This window comes from Talpa occidentalis, unplaced genomic scaffold (genome assembly GCF_014898055.3).
Source record: "Talpa occidentalis isolate TD23 unplaced genomic scaffold, MPIMG_talOcc4v2.1 talOcc4.4, whole genome shotgun sequence".
NCBI lineage: Eukaryota > Metazoa > Chordata > Mammalia > Eulipotyphla > Talpidae > Talpa > Talpa occidentalis.
In genome coordinates this window covers 134,374,526-134,396,336 of record NW_023604295.1, presented here as the reverse complement: position 1 = coordinate 134,396,336, position 21,811 = coordinate 134,374,526, and the positions used below count along the sequence as shown (strand labels likewise).

The following is a 21,811-nucleotide window of genomic DNA, read 5'->3' as shown; positions in this document are numbered from 1 at the left end:
TATGTTAAATGATATTATCACTTTGAAAAATGGGCAGCATCTTAAAAAGTCAAGCATACACCTTCCATACATCCTAGCCATTTCATCCTTGATGGAATGAAAGCATATATCCACATGAAAAACTAGTACAGGTTCATACCAAGCTTATTTATAATATTCAATAATTGTAAATAACCTAAAAGTCCATCAATAGATGAACAAATAATTATGCTATATTAATGAAATACTACTTAGCATAAATATGAATGAGCTATTGCTACAACAGGTTTGAGTCAGAAATATGCTGCTTTGCTAAAGAACAGAAACCAAAAAGTACATACTACCTGATTCTATTCATTTAAAATTAGATAAGACTGATGTGTGATAAAAAGCAGACTAATTGTTGCCTAGGACTAGGTGTGGGAATGTATTAAAAAAACTGAGAAAAGCCAAATATAACTTCTGGGTAATGAAAATTTTCTATAGCTTTATTGTGAATTTAGTTGCACATTTACTTACATTTCTCAAAATGTACTATATACCTAGAGTGAACTAATTTCCTTGTATGTAGATTAGACTATAATCAAGTTGATTCTAAAAAGTATCTTAGACATACTAAGAAAGATTCAAATGTTCGTTATGCTCAAGGGAATAGGTCACAGTAATCAACCATAACTTTTTAGATAACACAATTAGGAAACAAAGACTACACAGTTATTATAAATATGTTCAAGAATTTAAGGGAATATGCAGTTGAGATTAATGAAAAGACATTGAGTTTTTACAGAGAAATGGAATATACAAAAAGAACCCAAAAGAAATTCTAAAAAGTACAATTCTAAAACTTCTTGCATGGTCTGAGTCACAGTTTAGAGATAGCAGAAGACGATCAGTAAAGTTGAAGATAGATTAAAAACATATCCAATTTAAATAAGAAGAAAAAATGACTCCAAAAGGACCAGAATAGACTCAGTATTTGCAGAACATTATTAACAAGGCCAACAAGTGCAATTGGAACCCCAGATATTGACAGAAGATAAAATTTTTTGAAGAAATAAAGGCTGAAATTACCCAAATTTGGTACAACATATAAATTTACAAATCCAGGATAAATACAAAATAACCATTACTTAGGCCTATTATTGTGAGACAGCTGAAAACAAAATGGTTGAGTAAATCTAAAAAGCAGTCAAAGCAGAATGACTCATGTTAGCAAATAACAATACATGTCAGTTGACTTCTTAACTAATGTAAGGGAAACTTTGAGTCCATATTGATTTGAAAACAGCTTGCAGCACTTTCATAATCTCATTCCATTCCAGTCACACATACACCCTGCCCATAGACACAACTATTGTAATGACCCATGTTCCATGAAAACAACACAACTTCTCTTGTGTCAGAAAGACAAGTGGTTGACCTGCCAATTCAGAAATATTTGTATTAGAAGTCTCATCTGGTGATCTTTTGGCATCACATGAAATGCAGCAAATACCCAAGATCATCAAAAGTATTCCAAGCTGGATATGCATGCTCCTGAGACTTTGGAATCAAGTTCATTCCATAGACCTTAAAAAGATTATCTAAAACATTAATTCTACATGATCTTCAGCTTCTGTGTCTCAAAGAGCATGAATCTCTCATTGGCCTTGAGCCTGGAAATGTAAATAGGAGGTTGCATACCATATTGTGGCCTCAGGTACAGCATCCCTCCCTGCCCAATAAACCATGATGAAGAGATGCAGCATCATATGAATAAACCATGGCCACCCATATTCTGCAGGGGCAATAGTGAGGACAGTGTTAATACTAGGGGCTGGAAACAGGTAAGATGTCTCATGAAAAGATTTTGAGTACAAGCAGTTTGTCAAGGAAGACAAGTTTAATTTTTGGCCAATTGCATTTGAAGGAATCTGGATCAAATTATCCTCTTAGTAGTTAGACCCAAGGTCTTGGTATTGTCCAAGCAATTGCAAAGGCAGACATATGTAAGTGTATGATCACATATACTAATTCTAGAAAAATAAGTTGCACAATTAAGACCAACAGTTTGTAGTTGGTCTTAATCAGCAGTGTCAGTTATGTTCAGGCTACCAGATACAGGTGTATATGTTTATATACCTATTCCAAAATTCAATATGAATGTTTATTAAATTTTCTTCTAGGTCATGCAAGTGAGAAGACCTGAATCCTAGGTGTGGTTCAGCCACTTCATGAACTCAGTTGATCTAAATCTTTATTTAGCTGCCAGTGAGTCTCAGGATGATTTTATCAAAGGAGGAAATACTTGTGGGAATGTTTTACTGAAAATGTTAGTAATTTATCTCTCTTTAAAAAAAAATTTAACACACTTGAAGACCTTTGTTTTGTTCACATTTTAACTTTTGTTTTATAGAAATAAAAGATTTCAAGAGGTTAGAGAACCATTACTCTCAGCTAGGAGCCATGAGGAATATTATCTTCTTTAAAATGTTCTATTAGGAATTGGTGTCACAGACTCTTTGAAGCATTAACTACACCTACACATGGCTTATTAAGTTTTACAAATATATGAACTCTGTCTCCAGAGTGAGAAAACTATAGATTCTGTTTTCATGGTAAATAATAAACAATGCAAGACATTTTCTTAATATTTATCTAATATTTGTACCAAGATTTGAAATGAACATTTCATGGGTTAAAAACACTCAGTTATAATTATTTAAGTATACTTAAATCAGGGTCCCCAATAATTAGTAAGGAAATTGAACATAATGGGATTGCTTTTTATGACAATTATAGTAATTCTGCAAATTATTAAAAAGAACTCCTTTTAGAGAACTTTAAAATGTTGGTCTGTTGCTTATCTATAGCTCTAGACAAGAAGATTATGGGCATGTCTTAGCTTCTAATGTAAGTTAATTTTTTTTTTATTTTAAAGATTTTATTTATTTATTTTATTTATACATGCACTGGGTACAGTCAGAAGCGTGGGAGGGTGAGAGAATTCACCAGAGCCAGAGCGGGGAGCAGAGCAGGCAGAAGGACTGAAGTACACTGCTGAGAGGAGCAGCGGGCGGCAGGAGAGGTCTGCGCGCCATGCGGGACCCTCCTCCAGTGGCCGGGGAGCAGCCGGGGATCGAACCGGCGCTGCAGAGGCTGCGGGCAGCTTCGCAACCCAGCGCTCAACCGCTGCGCCACCAGGGAGGCCCTGTAAGTTAATTTTTTACTTAGTTCTTTAGTTTTGGAAATTCTAAATCTTGAATGTGTCTAGGATGGAGTAGGCCAAACAGTCTTTCATTCATCAAAGTCTCATGATTAGCATTGGAATTTTTTTTTCTCATTTGAAAGGAATATAGGACTCTTTCATGTGTATAGTTTGGGAGTGAGCTCACCATCTTCCGTTTCTTGAATGGCCTTAAACTTTCAGATCTCACAGCCATCACCAATGCTATTTTAGGGCAAATCTTTGAACCTTCTTGTTAATAGGATGTATCTGGAGTCAGAATACAGTTGTATAAGTACCAGTTGTATAAGTATCAGAATACAGTTGTATAAGTACCGCACGCTAACCAATTGCTCTACTGAAGTTCCCAGAGTACAGTTATAATCAATTTGAAATGAATTTGACATGCAAAACCACACATTCCAGAGGTATGCCCTGTGAATATAAAACCATCTACTGTTCTTTTTTTTAAAGATTTATTTATTTTTATACAAGAGCTGGGGTACAGGCCAGAGGCATGGGAGGGTGAGAGGATTCACCAGAGACAGAGCGGGGAGCAGAACAGGAAGACGACCAAAATATACTGCTGAGGGGAGCAGTGGGCACGACAGGAGAGATCTGCTGCGCCATGTGGGTAGCTCTCTGGCCGGGGATCGAACTAGTGCTGCAGTGACTGTGGAGAGCTTCATAGGTTGCATCTTAACCCCTTGTGCTACCAGGGAGGTCCGACAATAGTGCTTTTTATACTTGTCTGCTGATACATGCATGTATCAAGAATTCCTTCTCCATAGGAATAGGATTACTAAGTAATGGGCATGGTTCTACTTTACAAGGTAAATTCACATTGTATTCCAAAGTGTTTCTACCAATTCATACACTTACTGGTCGGTAAGTTCATACATTTATCAGTATGACTTCCAGTTGCACCACGTCACCAATTCTTATTATTGTCAGTCTATTTCCTTCTTCTCAGTCTGAGTATAAAACTGTAGTCCCCAGTGATTTCCATTTGAAGTTCCCTGATAGTACTAGTGAGACTGAGCATCTTTTGATTTTTTTCCACTGACAAACCTTAATTTTTTCTCTGGTAAGTGTCTGTTAACATATCTTGCTAAGTTTTAAAAGTTGTGTTCTTTATCTTATTAATCTTAAGGAGTAAATATTTCCTAAATATTTTCTGAATCTTAAGGAGTAAATGTTTGCTGAATATTATAGCAGTCACTTTTTGACTGCTCGATCTATTACATAAATACCACTTCAAATTTGTGGGTTGATTTTCACTTTTTAAAAATGTAGTCATTTTATCATTTGTGTTTTTTTGGGGGGAGGCTTGTTAAAAATAGTGTTTCATAGTCAGAGTTTATGTATATAGCTTACATTATTCATTTCTAAAAGTCTTAGAGTCTTTTTCTAAAATGGACTTCTAGCCATAATACGACCTTTTTTCATGTAGATAAACAAATGCTCCAGCAAAACTAACTGTGTGGCCATCCTTTCCCCAGCAATTTGCCATTCCAGAACAGGCTCCCCCTGCTCTTTGAAAGTAGAAAATTCCTGTTTAGCATGATTTGGTGGGTTATTTTGGGGGCCTGGGAAGGAGGTCCTCTCTCCCGCTCCCAACTTGAGAGAGTGTAATGGAAGAAGGTATGCTCACACAGGGACCAAGGCAAAGTTTTGCAAAAGTGAGCTTTAGCCTGATCACCCAGGGGAACTCTGACAAATTGTCCAGTGCCAATGTAAGGGAGCAGGGCTTCACAGTCCATACCTCTCAGCCATTGGCTATATGCCTTCCCCAGCACATAAATTCCCACGTACCTTGTCCTGCATGAGTGGGCATAGAGGCTCCAGGCCCAAGGGCAGTTAGGCACAAGAAAAAGTCACAAGTGTAGGGGCCTCCCTGGTGGTGCAGGGGTTAAAGATAGCACTATCAAGCTATTGCCAGCCACTGCAGCACGAGTTCAATCCCTGGCTGCCCAGGGAGCAACACACTTGGCACAGCAGACCTCTCCTGCCTCGCCCGCTGCTCCTCTCAGCAGTGTATTTTAGTCTGTCTGCCTGTTCTGCTCCCCATTCTGTCTCTGGTGAATCCTCTCACCCCCCACAACTCTGGCTTACACCCCAGTTCTTGTATGCACAAATAAATACATCTTTAAAAAAAAGTCACAAGTGTTGACTGTTAGAAGAAAACCACACTGAAGCCTACAAAATCACACTGAAAAATATTCGAATGAGTCTAAATGGAACATTGTCCACTACAGATATCATTAGGAAAATGTAAGCTAACACATCAAAGGCTCAATTTTTAAGTGAGTTGTTTTTAAAAAACAAGTAGTAACTTAAATGATAATGTAAGATAAAAATTATTAAATTGGCATAAAGATGTCTGAAGTTTGCCAAATAGCTAGCTTGGGTATTTATTTTTATTTGTATGCTACATTTAGAAGTTGAGTTGCCAGTCATTCGGTCATAGCCACTTCAATTTTTTGACATTTTCCTTTCCAATTATCCCAAGGCAGTGTTAATTCTTCCTTCCTCTGTGAACACCTCAACACTACGCCTACTGCAAAAATTTGCATTTTCTACTTTACATAAAATTATTGATTTAATATTTCCTAAAAGTTTTGTGATGTTCTTAGAGCAATGACAATGTCTTGCCATCTTTGCATTTTTAATGTCTGGCTCCATGTCTGGCTTAGAGTAGGTGTTCAATGAATGTTTGTTGAATAGATGAATAAGAAATCCTTTATAATCTGTAGAAAATCTAGAAAATAAATTTTATCTTCAATATAAAGTCTCTATCCTGTATTAATTAGACAAAAACAATTAAAATTATAAACTCCCTCTGGCATGCCAATAAAAATTACTGAGCCTTATCAGATAACTTTTACATTTGGCACAGAAATGTTCTTATCTGAAAATGGAAACTTAAAACTTTAGTTGTGAAAAGCAGTCTTGATTAAGAGCACTTGATTAAAAAGAGCTCATTAATGCAAAACAATACTTTTTTTCACAAGGACTAAGCTCCTTTTATCTTGCCCTGGTTTGGTTTCACGCTTCAACAAATAGCATCTTTTGGCAGTCATGGTTCCTTGAAGTGCCAAATGCAGTGTTTGTGACTGGTCATGTCCTTCCTTCACGTCACTTTGGAGGAGGTCATCAGCTAATTAGCTGTATAAGCTTGTCATCACTATTGCTTGTGCAGTCGGATGGAATCACAATGACTTTAAAAATGAATTGATTTTTTCCCCTGACATCACAAAAATGCTTCTTTAGAGCATTTTAACAGGACAATTATAATAGAATGTATCTGATTAAAGGTGAGTTACAGATATTCAGGAGAGCAGAAAAACTTAAATGAATACTTTTTCTCCAGATTAGACATGAAGAAAATGTCTGTTTCTCGGATTTTAGCTTCCTCCTCTTCAGCTTCCATGTCCCAACAACATATCTGTCATTCTTCTCTATACTACCTATTGGGGGGGGGAGGTGTATAGGCATATATATAGGCATGTGTGTGTGCATAGTCTTAAATCCTAGGGAATGGACTAAGAGATATATATTTATCTGTCATCTTCCATAAAAAAAAAATCAATTGTGAAAGGGAAGTTAGGATAAACAAAAGCAAAAAAAAACTAAAATAACTTGTCCACTCTCTTTAACAAAACCTATAATGGAGGATTTTTCTGTTCTCTATGCTATTTTCCACCCCAAAGCATGCTTGCAAAAGTTGTTAATAGAGCTTTGCTATTCTGACTTTTTAAATTTTTGAAATTATTATCACAAGTAGAAAAGGAATTCAGAGGATATTGGGATAGGTCAGGAAATCATCAAGAGTTTTACAGAGCCATGTTTGCAAGTTGTCAGGAACTCAGAGCAGTTAGACACCTGGAATCACAGTCTAAATCATACCCATAAGGCAGGGTGGGCAGGACTTTGCCACTCTGAACTGTGGTTATCTCAGCTCCAACCATCATCTTCAACAATAGCAGAGCAGGACTGCTGTCTCTGCTGCCCTTGCAAACTGGGAGTTGCTGCCACTACTACCATCAGTGACATCCTCCATGGCCTCCTTTTCTTGCATCTTGGTTCCTGAGTCAAAGCCTTGGGTGGGAGCCTCTGACTGAGTCTCAGTCACTTGATCATTTTCAGCTAGTTGCTTGTAAGAAAAGTATCTGTTGCAAGGGAAATGATACTGACTTTATTTTTTTTTAAGATTTATTTATTGGGCCTCCCCGGTGGTGCAGTGGTTGAGCGCTGGGTTGGGAAGCTGCCTGCAGCCTCTGCAGCGCCGGTTCGATCCCCGACTGCTCCCCGGCCATCGGAGGAGGGTCCCACATGGCGCGCAGACCTCTCCTGCCGCCTGCTGCTCCCCTCAGCAGTGTAGTTCAGTCCTTCTGCCTGTTCTGCTCCCTGCTCTGGCTCTGGTGGATTCTCTCACCCTCCCGTGCTTCTGACTATACCCAGTGCTTGTATAAATAATAAATAAATAAATCTTAAAAAAAAAAACAGATTTATTTATTTATGCATACAAGAGCTGGGGTACAGGCCAGAGATGAGAGGACAGGGTGAGAGGATTCACCAGAGACAGGTGGGAACAGACAGGCAGAGACAGGTGGGAACAGAACAGGCAGACTGATGAAATACACTGCTGAGGGGAGCAGCGGGAGAGAAAGGAAAGGACTGCTTCGCCATGTGGGTTCCTCCCTGGCCAGCCCGGGGATTGAACTCTTGCTACAGAGGCTGTGGATTGCTTCACAGTGCGGTGCTTAACCCCTTGCGCCACCGGGGAGGCCCGATACTGACTTTAAAAAAATTTTTTTTCTGATCAAATCATTTCAAACTTTATAGTGAATAAAGGGCTCTGTGTCTTTCCACACTCACCCAATGGGGAACTTTCAAAAAATAAGGAAAAGATTCAGATCCTAGACAGCAAAATAATGACAACTCTCAACTCCTGTCCACCCTTTGCCTAACTAATGTCCATGTACATGCATTTTTTATATCTATATTTTTAGAAAGGCTACCTACTCTAAAGTACTCAACAAAAACACTTCTGACACATTCTTTTCCTAAAGGGATACCCAAAAGCCTTTTCAGTCACTGCAAACAGCTTTATCCTCCCCTCTGCCTCTAAGTTTGGGCACAACATTGTCCCAATAATCTACAACCTTACTTAAGTTCCACCATTAAATAAAACACCCTATATAAAATAGTGTACAGAAAGGAGAAACTTTCAACTTAATTGAAACATATACAACATTCATTTAGTTAAAAGGAAAAGAGATGAGTACTAATCATTCTATATAATCTGTAAAAAAAATCTATCAAGTAATCTGGAGAAATGTTGGTCAATCTTGAATCTCAGGGTTCTATTAAAATGTACACACATAGGGCCTCCCCTGGTGGTGCAACGGTTGAGCGCTGGGCTGCAAAGCTGCCCGCAGCCTCTGCAGCGCCGGTTTGATCCCCGGCCGCTGGCGAGGGTCCCACATGGCGCGACAGACCTCTCCTGCCGCACCCCCTGCTCCTCTCAGCAGTGTATTTCGTCAGTCTGCCTGTTCTGTTCCCAACTCTGGCTGTGGTGAGTTCTCTCACCCTCCCACGCTTCTGACTGTAACCAGTGCTTGTATAAATAAATATTTTTTTTTAAATGACACACCTAAAAACATTTCAAAACTGTTTCCCTGTTAAAATTTGAGTAATAACTGAAATATGGTTATAACTTATCAACAGAAGTGTAATTCAGAGCTGCAGTTTGCTTTTGATAGAATGCTATATTTTTCTGTGATTTATTCATTATTATAAGTGATTTAATTATATAGTCTTGCCTATGTTTTGCATACAAAACTTCAGTAAGCAGAGCCCGCTATCACTCATAATGAAGCATAAAATCTGTGGTTAAATAAAGTTTTGCAGTATAAAAACATATAGATGATACCTATCTCCAAGGTGTCTGACTACTCTGAATAAAATAATAAACATTTTCTCTAAAGGTGCCAAGTCAAACTTGTTAAAAATTTCCTCCAGAATCGAATAGCATAGGGTTCTGATTTCCTTTTAAAATACTGTAATTACCAGACACATTTCCATGTGTCCTTTGGAAAAGTATTATTGTCACAGACATTTATTACCCTATTTTGAGTGAAGAGTGTACTGTTACTGAAGAGTGTAAAGGTTATCACTGGAATGAAACATGGAGACACATACTCCAGTCAAACGCCCTCCTGCTACAGATGACAATGAGGGCCAATAAAGTGAGATTAATTCCCCAAGGCCACACTTGCTAGCATCAGCGTTATTACTCACAGATCTTATGATAGGTTCCTTTTAAATCTGTCAGAGATGATAATGGCTAAAGCAGGTTTGAGGAGGATGTGAGATGCAAATCCTGTAACTAGTTTCATCACCTCATACTCCTACTACCCCCATCTCAGCATTCACCCTAGGGAGAAGGTTATCCTCCTTGGACTTTTGTGGACTCATGACAAGAAGAACATTAGTAGTGTCTTATTTTTATGAATATTTTCAAATACTTTATTTAGAGCTGTTGAATCATTGAGTTGACTGGTGACTTAGAATCTAGTCTTGTCATTCTGGCTCTTGGCTATGTAGTGGGTTCACCTGGGGAACTTAAAAAAATCTGATGCAGGGCCTCCCCTGGTGGCGCAGCGGTTGAGCGCTGGGTTGGGAAGCTGCCCGCAGCCTCTGCGGCACCGGTTCGATCCCCGGCTGCTCCCCAGCCACCGGAGGAGGGTCCCACATGGCACGCAGACCTCTCCTGCTGCCCGCTGCTCCCCTGAGCAGTGTACTTTTGTCCTTCTGCCTGCTCTGCTCCCCGCTCTGGCTCTGGTGAATTCTCTCACCCTCCCGCGCTTCTGACTGTACCCAGTGCACGTATAAACAAAAAATAAACAAACAAATAAAATAAATAAGGAACATGCCTCTATAAAAAAATTAAAAAAAAAAAAATCTGATGCTGATTTAATTCCAGATTCTGATCTAATTGGTCTCAAGTGTGGTCCAGACATAACGATATTTAAAAAAAAAAAAAAAAAAGGCCTCCCTGGTGGCGCAGCAGTTGAACGCTGGGTTGCGAAGCTGCCGGCGACCTCTGCGGCGCCGGTTCGATCCCCGGCTGCTCCCCGGCCACCTGAGGAGGGTCCCACATGGCGCGCAGACCTCTCCTGCCGCCTGCTGCTCCCCTCAGCAGTGTATTTCAGTCAATCTGCCTGTTCTGTTCCCCACTTTGTCTTTGGTGAATCCTCTCACCCCACACACGTCTAGCCTATACCCCAGTTTTTCTATGCATAAATCAATCAATCTAAAAAAAAAAAAAAGTCCTCCACCATAGTCCATTGTGCCCACTACCTTTTATATCCTACTTTGTGCCTACTTTTATCTCCCCTCTCTCCCACTCTGGTAACCTCAAATTAAGCAGCCAGGTATCTAGGGTTTGTTACTGGTTTTACTTTATCTGACCCTTTGTTGTTGTTGTTTTTTTTTTAAAGATTTTATTTATTTATACAAGAACTGGAGTACAGATCAGAGGTGCGGGTGTGGAGGGGTGGGTGTGAGAGAATTCACCAGAGACAGAGCAGGGAGCAGAACAGGCAGAAGATACTGCTGAGGGGAGCAGCAGGAGAGACAGGAGAGGTCTGCCATGCCACGTGGGAATCTCCCTGGCCGGCCAGGGATCGAACCTGTGCTGCAGAGGCTGCGCTCAGCTTCACAGCGCTGCGCTCAACCCACTGCACCACCGGGGAGGCCCTGACCCTTTGTTTTGTTTCTCCATATTCCACATGTAGGGGACACCATCCGGATTTGTCTTTCTCCTTGTGATTTACTTTGTTTGGCATAATCCTCTCCAGTTCTATCCAAGTTGTCACAAAAGGCAAGAGTTTATCTTTATTTGTGGCTGAGTAGGATTCCATCATGAATATATGCCACATCTTCTTAATCTGCCTTTGGACACTTGTTTACATAACTTGACTATTATAGTGTTGAAATGAACATAGGCCCTTCAAATTAGTATTTTTCCATTCTTTGTGTAGCTGCCTAGAAGTACAATTGCTGGATCACATGGTAGACCTATTTTTAATATTTTGAGAATTCTTCATATTGCTTTCCATAAGGGCTGGTCTGGTCTACATTCCCACCCGCAGCATAAGAGGGCTCCCTTTTCTCTACTGCCTCACCAGCACTTCTTGTTTCTGCTATTTTTCAAATGGGCCATTCTCACATGTGTGAGGTGCTGTCTCGTCGTGGTTTGGGATTGGCATTTTCCTGATGATAAGTGATAATGAGCATTTTTTCATGTGCCTGTTGGTCACCTGTATGCCTTTTTTTTTTTAAGATTTATTTATTTATACAAGCAGTGGGTACAGTCAGATGCGCGAGAGGGTGAGAGAATTCACCACAGTTGGGGAGCAGAACAGGTAGACTGACGAAGTACACTGCTGAGGGGAGCATCAGGCGAGACAGGAGAGGTCTGCGCACCATGTGGGACCCTCGCCTGGTGGCCGGGGATCGAACCAGTGCTGCAGAGGCTGCGGGCAGCTTTGCAGACCAGTGCTCAACCACTGCACCACCAGGGGAGGCCCACCTGTATGCCTTCTTTGGAGAAGCACCTGTTTAGCTCTAGGGCCCATTTTTTAAATTGGATTCTTTGTTTTCTTTTTACTGAGTTGTATGAGTTCTTTGTATTCATTTTGTAGATAGATAAAGTGAGACTCAGCCTCACTCATGATCACCAGCTGGTTAAAAATAGTTTATAAATCAATTTAGCCCTATTTTCCTGAATAAGCAGCAGAGCCAGTGACTAAACTTAAGGTATTCTCCTAAAGGATTCCTATCGGCTGTCAAAACACTGAGAATGACCACAGAAAATAAGATCTCTTAACGAGGTTGGCATGAATTGCCCCCATTTTATAGATGAAATTAGTGCCAAGATAGATTTTCTTAAGGTCACATAGTTATGTTAGATTCTATGGGAGCTTTTGAGTAAAGTCCTATTATTATTACACCAAAAATTCATATAAATGATTTTGTTTTATTATTGGAAACCATATCCCCATCTCAGCACTTAAAACCTAATTGCTTCCCACCCTCACTCACTAAAAAGAAGTATTTTTAAAGTGGAAAAAGAGAAGTGTTATTATATAAAAGGACATTTTTTTCCCTTGTGACCAACAAGGTTTTCTTTATGTCAATTAATTCATTTGTAAAGACATACACGTGAGAACATTTTTCATAGAGTAAAATCTCATAAATAACATAAAATGTAATGGGAAATATTGAACTAGCATGACTAAAATGCATGATATCATTTGTAGAAAAGATCACACATAAATAACTACATTTGTAAATCCTATTCTGAGAGTGGGAGGTAATTCTGGTTTCACTAGAGAGGCGCTTTTGAGTCAGCATTGACCAATCAGCCCACTGGCATTTGGAATACTGTGGCAGAACCCTCTCCCTCCTCACGCCATCTGTGACTAAGGCATGGGACTGGGGGGAGCCTTTGGTTGATGAAAGGGGGTGATGTGTCAGAAAGGACCACACTTGACTGCTTAATTCACAGTGGCTCACACTCTAACCTTTCAAGAGACAGTCACATGTTTCACACTGTTGCTTCTAAACTCTTTTTACCACAAACCTAATGGTAATTGAAAATGTTTGATTCTGGGTGTTCAACCATTTCCTTCCAGTTGCTGGCCAAACCCAGAAACAAGTAGCCTTGCTCCTTTTCAGGCCTTGCAAAAGCCCTGACTATCTGCCTTGGCTAGGCAGTCCCGGTGCTGCTGGGCAGGTGACTGTAATTGGCTTTACTATTGGGGATTTGACAAAATGCTTAAAACCTGCTACCCCCTGCCTTTGTCTTCCCCAGGTAAAAGTGAAAGAAATAAGGTAAGAATAGCCTGTTCCTCTCACTGATACTGCTTATTTCCAGACTGTAACAAAATGCGTTTATACATAGTTTGTAGACAGATAAGTAATCTCTCTCTGTATAAAGAAAAAAGATTGAAAGGAGAGGCACCAAATGGGTAGATAGTTCTTGTCTCTACCCCAGTCCCCAGTCCCCACTTTCTTGTATTTCTCTGCTTTTGAAGTATTCTATAATGAGCTGTTTTACTTATATTTATAAAAAGAAAATGTAATTTTTTCTTCCTAAGTGTAACCCATCTTATTGCTTGGTCTGAGGCAATCTTATTAGCTGAAGCACTAATTTACCTTAAAACCAACAAATTGTGTCACTTCAAATCCTATTTTCTCATAGACATAATGAAGGGCTTGGGTTAGCCAAGGAAGTATATTTATGTAGAGAAAAGTGGAAGGTTAAAAAGATATTGCTGGTGGCGAAAGGCAACGTGAGGGATCCTGGTGGTCGTGGAAATGTGCATCATCTGTGAAAATGTTGATATCTGCATTTCAAAAGTGTACAATAGTTTTTCAAAGTGTTCTTGTTGGAGAAAACCGAGTAAAGCATACCTAGAATCTCTGTTTCATTTCTAAAACTGCATGCAACTCGACGATTATCTCAAAATAGAAAGTTTACTCTTTGAAAAGCCTCTGAAAGGGACATTTCCGCTATTTCTACATGAATCACTGGCAGAAAGGCTTCTGTGTCATCAGTCTCAGAGTCATCCTGGAGGTGAGTGTTTAATATTCTCACCTGAGAATGTTAATGATAAAATTTTGGTGGCGTTGTCTTTCAATACTTTGAGTCACAGAAATACCTTGCAAAATAATAATAAACTGAAAAAGTATCCTGTCAAAAATGGGTCTTGTTGGGAGCCAGTTCTCCAAGAGTCTCTTGTGTTTCTGTACTGTGAGTACAGACGCTGGCTGCCTTTTACTCCAGGCAGTCTCTTCAAAGAGGTTGGCTCAGTAAACACCCCGTCAACCTGGAGGGATGGCGGAACTCAGGAACTCAGGGACCTCAGGACACACGCTTATTAAGAAACAGTAGCAACAGCTGTGTGTCTTCTGGCCCATCTGCTCCTGCAGTCCTTCAGGGCAGTCTGAGATCCATTTGGAGACAAGAGAAAAAGGTTTGTCTGTTTTTTAAAGGTTTATATATGTGTGTTTGTTATTCATTTGTGCAAACAAGAACTGGAGTGTAGGCCAGAAGTGCAAGGGGTGAGAGGACTCACCAGAGACAGAATGGGGAGCAGAACAGGCAGATGGACTGAAATACAATGCTGAGGGGAGCAGCGGGCGAGACAGGAGAGGTCTGCCATGCCATGTGTATAGCTCCCTGACTGGGGATTGAACTCATGCTGCAGTGGCTGCAGACAGCTTCATAGGTTGCATCTTAACCCCTTGGGCCATCAGGGAGGCCCTGGTCTCAGGATTTTTTGCAGCGAGTCCTGGTTGCTATCGACAAGCTCTAGGAACCATAGATGCGGTGTTGACTTGCTGCCCTTAATTAAGTTTGGAATGATGAAGGTGACCAACTGAGAATCTAATTTCTTGCAGTCAGGACTGCCACCCTGAAAAACTCACCAGACCGTGATGTAGAGACAACAACATGAGATATCGTCATAGGAACGGGGCAACTGTTATTCCACAGTAGGGTGAACTTCTCAAAGAAAGTCACAGCTGTGTGAGTCATTCTCGACTGGACAAGGAGTGCAAACCCCACATTTCTGAAAACAACATGACTGTGGCTGCAGAGTCAAGGGTTCCCAAAGCTGAAATAAATGGTATCAGTCATGAGGATGTTGCTACCCAGAAGAGCGCACTGCGAGGGCCAAAAACCATGGAAAGTCATGCTGTTGTAAAGGAAATGAAAAGTCTTGTTTATTGGGCAGGACACTGTATGAGTGTGTTCGAGCCGGCATGACAAACTACTGCGACTGTGTGTCTTCAACAACCAAAATTTATTTCTCACAGTTCCGAAGGCTGCAAAGTCCAAGACGCAGGCCCATGTAGTTCCCGGTGAGAGCCGGCCTGCAGGGGACGGCCTTCTCATTATGTCTTCATATGGGGGGAGAGAGAGAGAGAAAGGGAAGGAGCAGGGGAGGAGAGAGTGTGCTCTTGTCTCTTCCCCATCTTCTCAGGACACTGATTCCATCACAGGGCCCCACCCTCACAAGCTCATCTAACTCTAATTACCACCCAAAGGCCTCATCTCCATTTGGAGGTACCATCTCAATGAAGATCAGGACTTCAGCCTGTGAATCTGGGGGGACACAGGCGTTCAGTCCGTAATAGCCACTCTTGACCTTTATTGCCTCCTGATTCCTCCCTTCCTCTCCACCCGACCCCAATCACTTTAAGGAGAAAAACAATTAGATACGATCATGATGCTAAAGGTTTCCTTGTTCACAGAAGGAGTCAAAGAGCGCACCCATCGGTCTAATATGCTAATAGACTAAGGATTTGGGGATGAGGAGGAACTTAAAATTTGATGGCTCTGTTGGATATTCGTGCCCAGTTTGTGTTAATTTGTTGTGAAAATAATGCAATGTTGTTGAAATGAGGGTTGGGTTTTTCAGGAAGAAATTTTTCCATGAATATCTCATTTTTCTGTATGTCTTGCAAGCAAGGCACTGGGTGCCCTTTGTTCTAGATTAATTTTTTTTTTTTCGAGGAACAGCTGGAAAGTAGAGATAGTGTCTCCTTTCAGAGCAAAGGGCAGGTATGATTACTATCCCTTATAGAAGTTCCCAGCTCACTAAACTGAGGATGTCGCCCCTGTAATGCTTACCACTCTGTGTGCAAATGTCATCTGGTCCTCTTCCTACCACCTGTGAGGTTTGGGACTTGGGGAAACCACCGCAAAATACTGCTTCTTTTGGCTACTGCTTACTGTGAGTTATAAGTTGTCTTTTGTGGGCCTCCCTGGTGGCGCAAGGGGTTAAGCACAGCACCATGAAGCTATCCGCAGCCTCTGCAGCATGAGTTCGATCCCTGGCATGAGTTGGATCCCTGGGCGGCCAGGGAGCTACCCACATGGCACAGCAGACCTCTGCGGTCTCGCCTGCTGCTCCCCTCAGCAGTGTATTTCAGTCGGTCTGCCTGTTCTGTTCCCCACTCTGTTTTTGGTAAATCCTTTCACACATGCCCCCCTCTGGCCTGTAGCCAGTTCTCATATGCATAAATAAGTAAATCTTTAAAAAAAAAAGTTGTCTTTTGTCTCTCACCCCAGGATTCTTCTCCCTCCAACATACAAGAAACTGACAGACTAACTTGTTAGTTTGAATGTAGGTTGAATCTCAGTCTCTTCACAGTTATTGGTACATATTATTCTTAAAACTTCTGTAGTAATTAGGCTATGAGCACTACTTTAGCTCTCTCTCTCCACTCTCAGTAAATGCCTAATTTAATCCTATTCCTTCCCTTACAATTCACTAAAACGATGTGCACATTACTTGTCAAGGCAGCAGATAGATTATAAAACAGTTGAATTGTTAGAGCATTTTACGCATTCATCAGTTATGGTAGAGTAGTGAAGAAGGAAATTTTTGCTTCTGAAAATCTGCCATGTCAAGGAGGACAGACATTGACGTGCAGATGAAGATGAACAAATTTCATTATCTTTACAAAGTCATAGTCAAGAATGCTTTCGTTCGAATGTATCTCTCTACTTGTCACTTCAAATTAGATGAAGAGCTGATTTGTTGACAACTTTTCTTCAGGCAAGACACACATATTCCAATCTCCCTGTGCCAGTTCCAGAGAGCTGAGATAAGGAATCGTATTGGTGCGTGTGGAGCTTTACGAAATGACTAATTGGTGCCATTTGTGGTTAAATGTTGTAAAGGCAACATATCAACAATCCTGTCATCATTCAGAACTAGACAGGAGAGAGAAATAGGAAGAATGTTTTCGTTAACAAGCCTAAACTGGTCAGAGCAGGCTGTGGGCAGCGCCGTGGGACTGTTTATGCTTGTCTCTGCACACCCACGCCTTGCCTCATTTTAGCACCTTTCACCAGGATCTTCTTGCTCTCGCTCCAGCTGCCACAGTCATCAGCAGCAGCCCCAACGCTCTGGTCCACCCGCGATCCCTGATAGACCGTCAATACCTGTCCAGGTGTTTTTCAAATTGTCCTTGCTGGAATCCTATCCACCCACCCTTTCTTGCTTCCCCCCCCCCAAAAAAAAAATCACTCATGGGAAGCCTGAGAAAACCCAAGCAGGCAACATTATAGACTGAAACTACCTTTGATGCATTAAATTGGGAAATGAATTTCTATGGTGTATACACTTGCCTACTGCTTTGAAAAAAAAAAGGGTGGGGGTGGGAGCAGAAAGAAGTGCGAGAAGGTTCTGATCTTGCTATAATCTTCCTCTAGTTTCGGGGTAGGGAAGTCGTCATAACCCGAAGGCCAGACAGCTGCTTCATACCATAGGGCACTCTTCCCAGTCATGCAAACCACGCCACCTGCCCTCAGGGCTCCACCTTGACACATTCATTCCCTGACTTCTGACAGGCAACACGGCCTACGGCCTACGGTGGAGCAGACTCTGAGGGCTCAGAGGCAGTGGCAGCAGTTCAAGTGAATGGAGCCTCTGTTCATAAATCCCTTCTAAAGGGGCGAGACTAACCAACCACTCTCCACTAACACGGACATTTCATGAAAGAAGTAACCATGGTATTTATCACCTTTCAGTCAGAAGGGACACAAACCCAAATCAAAGAAGTTCAATTAAAAATGAATCCATTGAGGGCCTCCCTGGTGGTGCAAGGGGTTAAGCGCCACACTGTGAAGCAATCCGCAGCCTCTGCAGCAGGAGTTCGATCCCCGACTGGCCCGAGAGAAACCCACATGGCGAAGCACACCTCTCCTGTCTCACCCCGCTGCTCCCCTCAGCAGTGTATTTCAGTCCATCTGCCTGTTCTGTTCCCCACTCTGTCTCTAGTGAATCCTATCACTCCCCCTGCATCTCTGGCCTATACCCCAGGTCTTGCATGCATAAATAAATCTTTTTAAAAAAATGAATCCATTGAGTCACTTACTCTAAGGAAGGCTCAAGAAACAACAAAGGTGTCTCCAAGTGTCCACTTCTCACTTACTAGGTCTCTGCTCCTCTCCTTTCCCTTTGCTTTTCTTTGTCAACTTTCTCCTCCACCCTCTACCCCATCCCCTTTTAGGCATCTTCCCTGTGGTGTGAGGGTCAGAGATCTCCAGGCCCTATCATCCTGCTCAGCTATGCTAGAGGGAGAGAGTGATTCACTTCAAGTGCAGGACTCATATGTAATCTCCCAGAGAAGGACTCTCTCTTCCATTTTCAGCAGCATGCCCATTTGGGGGCCACTCTCTGAACTGGGCAGGCCCAGCCGCATGCCCAAACCTGTACACTAAGCCTCGCCAGTACTGCACGGAATGAGGAAGGCTAAGTGCCCTAAAGGATGTTCTGTTCTTTTGGGTAGGGGGAGAATGGGAGTGTGGGGGCAGAGCTTCTGGCCAGATCTGACAGAAGCCTGCTTCCAAAGGCCCTCACAGACCCTGCTCTGCTCTGCTGTGAAGATGTTGGGGGTCCCCACGTCTAGACATGTGGTGCCTTAGGTGACTTACCCTTTAATCATTCACACAACTGGCCTGGATTTATTCTGCCCATTTCTGGAATTTGGTCCAGTTTTCTGTCACTTGTGTTAGGGGCGAGCATTCACGAGACAGGTCCACTGTCAGTAATGTTGAGTCACTTGGAACTGAGTCCCTCGTAAGTTCAAGGAGACCAGGGCCTTTTAAGCATTGCTGACTGTTGATTTCTATATCTTATGCACACCTGTGAACAGTCATTAGGATGGGGGCAGCAAAGAGTGGCATTCATTCGGCCACTCCCTACTCATGCCCAGAGCGGCGATCTCGCATTAATGACACCCTTTCTCACCAAGCCCGAAAGGGCCTCAACCAAGAATCATTCTCAACCAAGTTCTCCTGGCAGTCCCTCCCTCTATGTGAGTTGGTATCGAGATGAAACCTCGATAATTGTTATCCCTGTGCGATGCTATCACAAGCAATTAATTGATGGCCTCTTTTTATTATGCCTCGACCAATCAGCAGAAGGAAGAACTGTGTGAAATTCCCATTGGCAAAATCGCATATAGATGACATGGACTTGAAAAAGCAGTGTGGGTCTGTCCTCTTTAGGGGATGTGGCATTGTGAAAAAAGATTCTCTTACAAGACCGTGTGTGAAAACTGTACCCTAGAGTGATCTGTAACCTTCTGGACATTACATTGATACACAAGGTAATCGAGAGCTGGGACATACCCAGATACTTTCCACCAGTGACTGTATGCAAGATCTTTCAAGATTTCCCCATTTAAGGATAAACAAAATAAACAATAATACTTTGACCATAACAAATTTAAAGTATGAAGAGCATGGTCCTGAAGATGCCAGGACAATTCACACGTTTAAAGAAGACTTACTCTAGGAAAAATGGAAGTCAGCTTTGGAAAGCAGCTTCTTTGTGATCTCAGACAACGACAAAAAATACTAATATTACAAAACAATATGGACGATTTAAAAAAGTGGCGAGAGGTTGCTGTTTGAGATAAAAACGAAATTGGAAGAAAAGGGTAAAACATAACGAAAATACTTATGAAAGCAATGGAGAGCAGAATTGACAATGCAGAAAACAGAATTTGAAACATAAAAGACTAATTCCAAAAACATGAAGGCATAAGGATGAAGGATGCAGACAAATTGAAGAAAACAATTAGCAAGGTACGGTTCATTGTTACACACACACACACACACCCCTACATTATGTCCAGAGAGTTTTATAAATGAGTTCTACCAAATATTTAAGAAATCTTTGCCATGTATATATGTTTTTGCAGAATAGACAAAAGATAGCTTCCCCAATTCATCTTATGAGACTACAAGATTTTCAATATCAAAACCAGACAAGAATAAAAGAGAAAGGAAAATTACAGGCCAAGTTTACTAGTAAACATAGCTTTTTAAAATTCTCAATAAATTATTAGCAAATTAAATCCAGCAGTGTAAAAACAATAGTGCATTATGACCAAATACAAAGCTATAGGATGTTTAACTTGGGAAAATCTAATATAATTCAACATATCAGCAAATTAAAGACAATGTACTTCCCAGCAAAGCAGAAAATGCTCTAGATGAAGCAGAGCATTCAGTGCATTCACAGTTTATAAAAGAAGAATTTAATAAACCAAGACTAGAAGGGAGTTTCCTTAAAGTGATGAAGAGTATCAGTCAAAAGTCTATTTCAGGGGTTTCCCCTGGTGGCACAGTGGCTGAGCACTGGGCTGCGAGGCTGCCTGCAGCCTCTGCAGCGCTGGTTCGTTCCCCGGCCACCGGTGAAGGTCCCACCAAAAAAAAAGTCTATTTCAGGGCCTCCCCAGTGGCATAGCGGGTTGAGCGCAGTGCTGTGAAGCTGTCTGCAGCCTCTGCAATGTGGGTTCGATTCCCTGCCAGCCAGGGACATACCCACATGGCACAGCAGACCTCTCCTGTCTCCCCTCAGCAGTGCTTTCGGTCCGTCTGCCTGTTCTGCTCCCCACTCTAGTGAATCCTCTCACCCTCCCGCACCTCTGACCTGTACCCCAGCTCTTGTATAAATAAATAAATCTTACCAAAAAAAGTCTATCTCACACATGATACTGAATTGAAATGGTAAATCTTTCCTTCTAAAAATCAGGTACAAAAATGCCACCTATCAATCAACACAATTACTCAACATGGCAGTGGAGGTCTGTGCTGTATAATAAGAGAATAAAAGAAAAGACAAGGCCTGGAAGGAAAAGGCCAATCCGTCATTATTTGGAGACAATAATTTCTACAGAGAAAACTGTAGCGATTCTATAGAAAAATTAAGATGTGGTGAACACTAGGAATGCTACTCTGTATGTGAACTTGTGTTTAGTGAATGATACCCAGTGTCTACCCTTTGCCAGTCACCTGCTACACGTGGAGTATAGAGTGGTAAGAGGTGCAGACCCCGCCTTCACAGCTGACAGCTAGTTCAGGAGATGGCAGTTAAACAAATAACCCAAATAATACAGCGCGATAAGTGTTATTATAGCGGGGGATTTGAGATTGTAGCAGGAGCCTCTAATCCTGTGCAGAGAGGTAGGGAGTCAAATAAGTCTTCCCAAAGGAATTGAAACATGCGCTGAGATTTGAAAGTTGAAAAGCATTTAGGGAATGCTTTTGGGAAGAGGGTTCCAGCAGAGAGTAGCTTCAAAGGTGAGCGAGAGCAGAGCCTGGTTAGGAAGGTCTGTAGAGCCAGAGGGAGCGAGTAGATGTGATGGAATGGGCCCACGGAGTGGTTTGCGCATCACCCTATAGCTGAGGCTTTTTAGCTATCTTACACTTGACAAGGCTTTTCAGCATTTTGCATTTGAGAAAAATCACCCTGCTTCTTGTATGGAGGTTGAAGGGGAGACAGTGTCCTGGAGTGAAACTTAGGAGACTGTTTAGGGGCAACTGGAATAATCTAGCAAGGGATGATGGCATCCCGTACAAGGGCAGAGGTGAGTACAAATTTGGAGAGATTTGGAATACATTCCGAAGATAGACCCGTAGAAATATGACTAACCACGTAATACCCAACAGGTCATGGCAACCAGGAGACTGGCTGGATGTAATACATGAGGGAGGAATGACATTCAAGTTTCTTGGTCAGGTGT

General features: G+C 41.6%; 1 protein-coding gene across 4 annotated transcripts in view; it reads left to right on the top strand.

Annotated features, from left to right (window-relative positions):
* The window catches only part of NEK1 (NIMA related kinase 1), a 139,173-nt gene that overhangs the window by 998 nt on the left and 116,364 nt on the right, over positions 1-21,811 (top strand). The window lies entirely within an intron of this gene.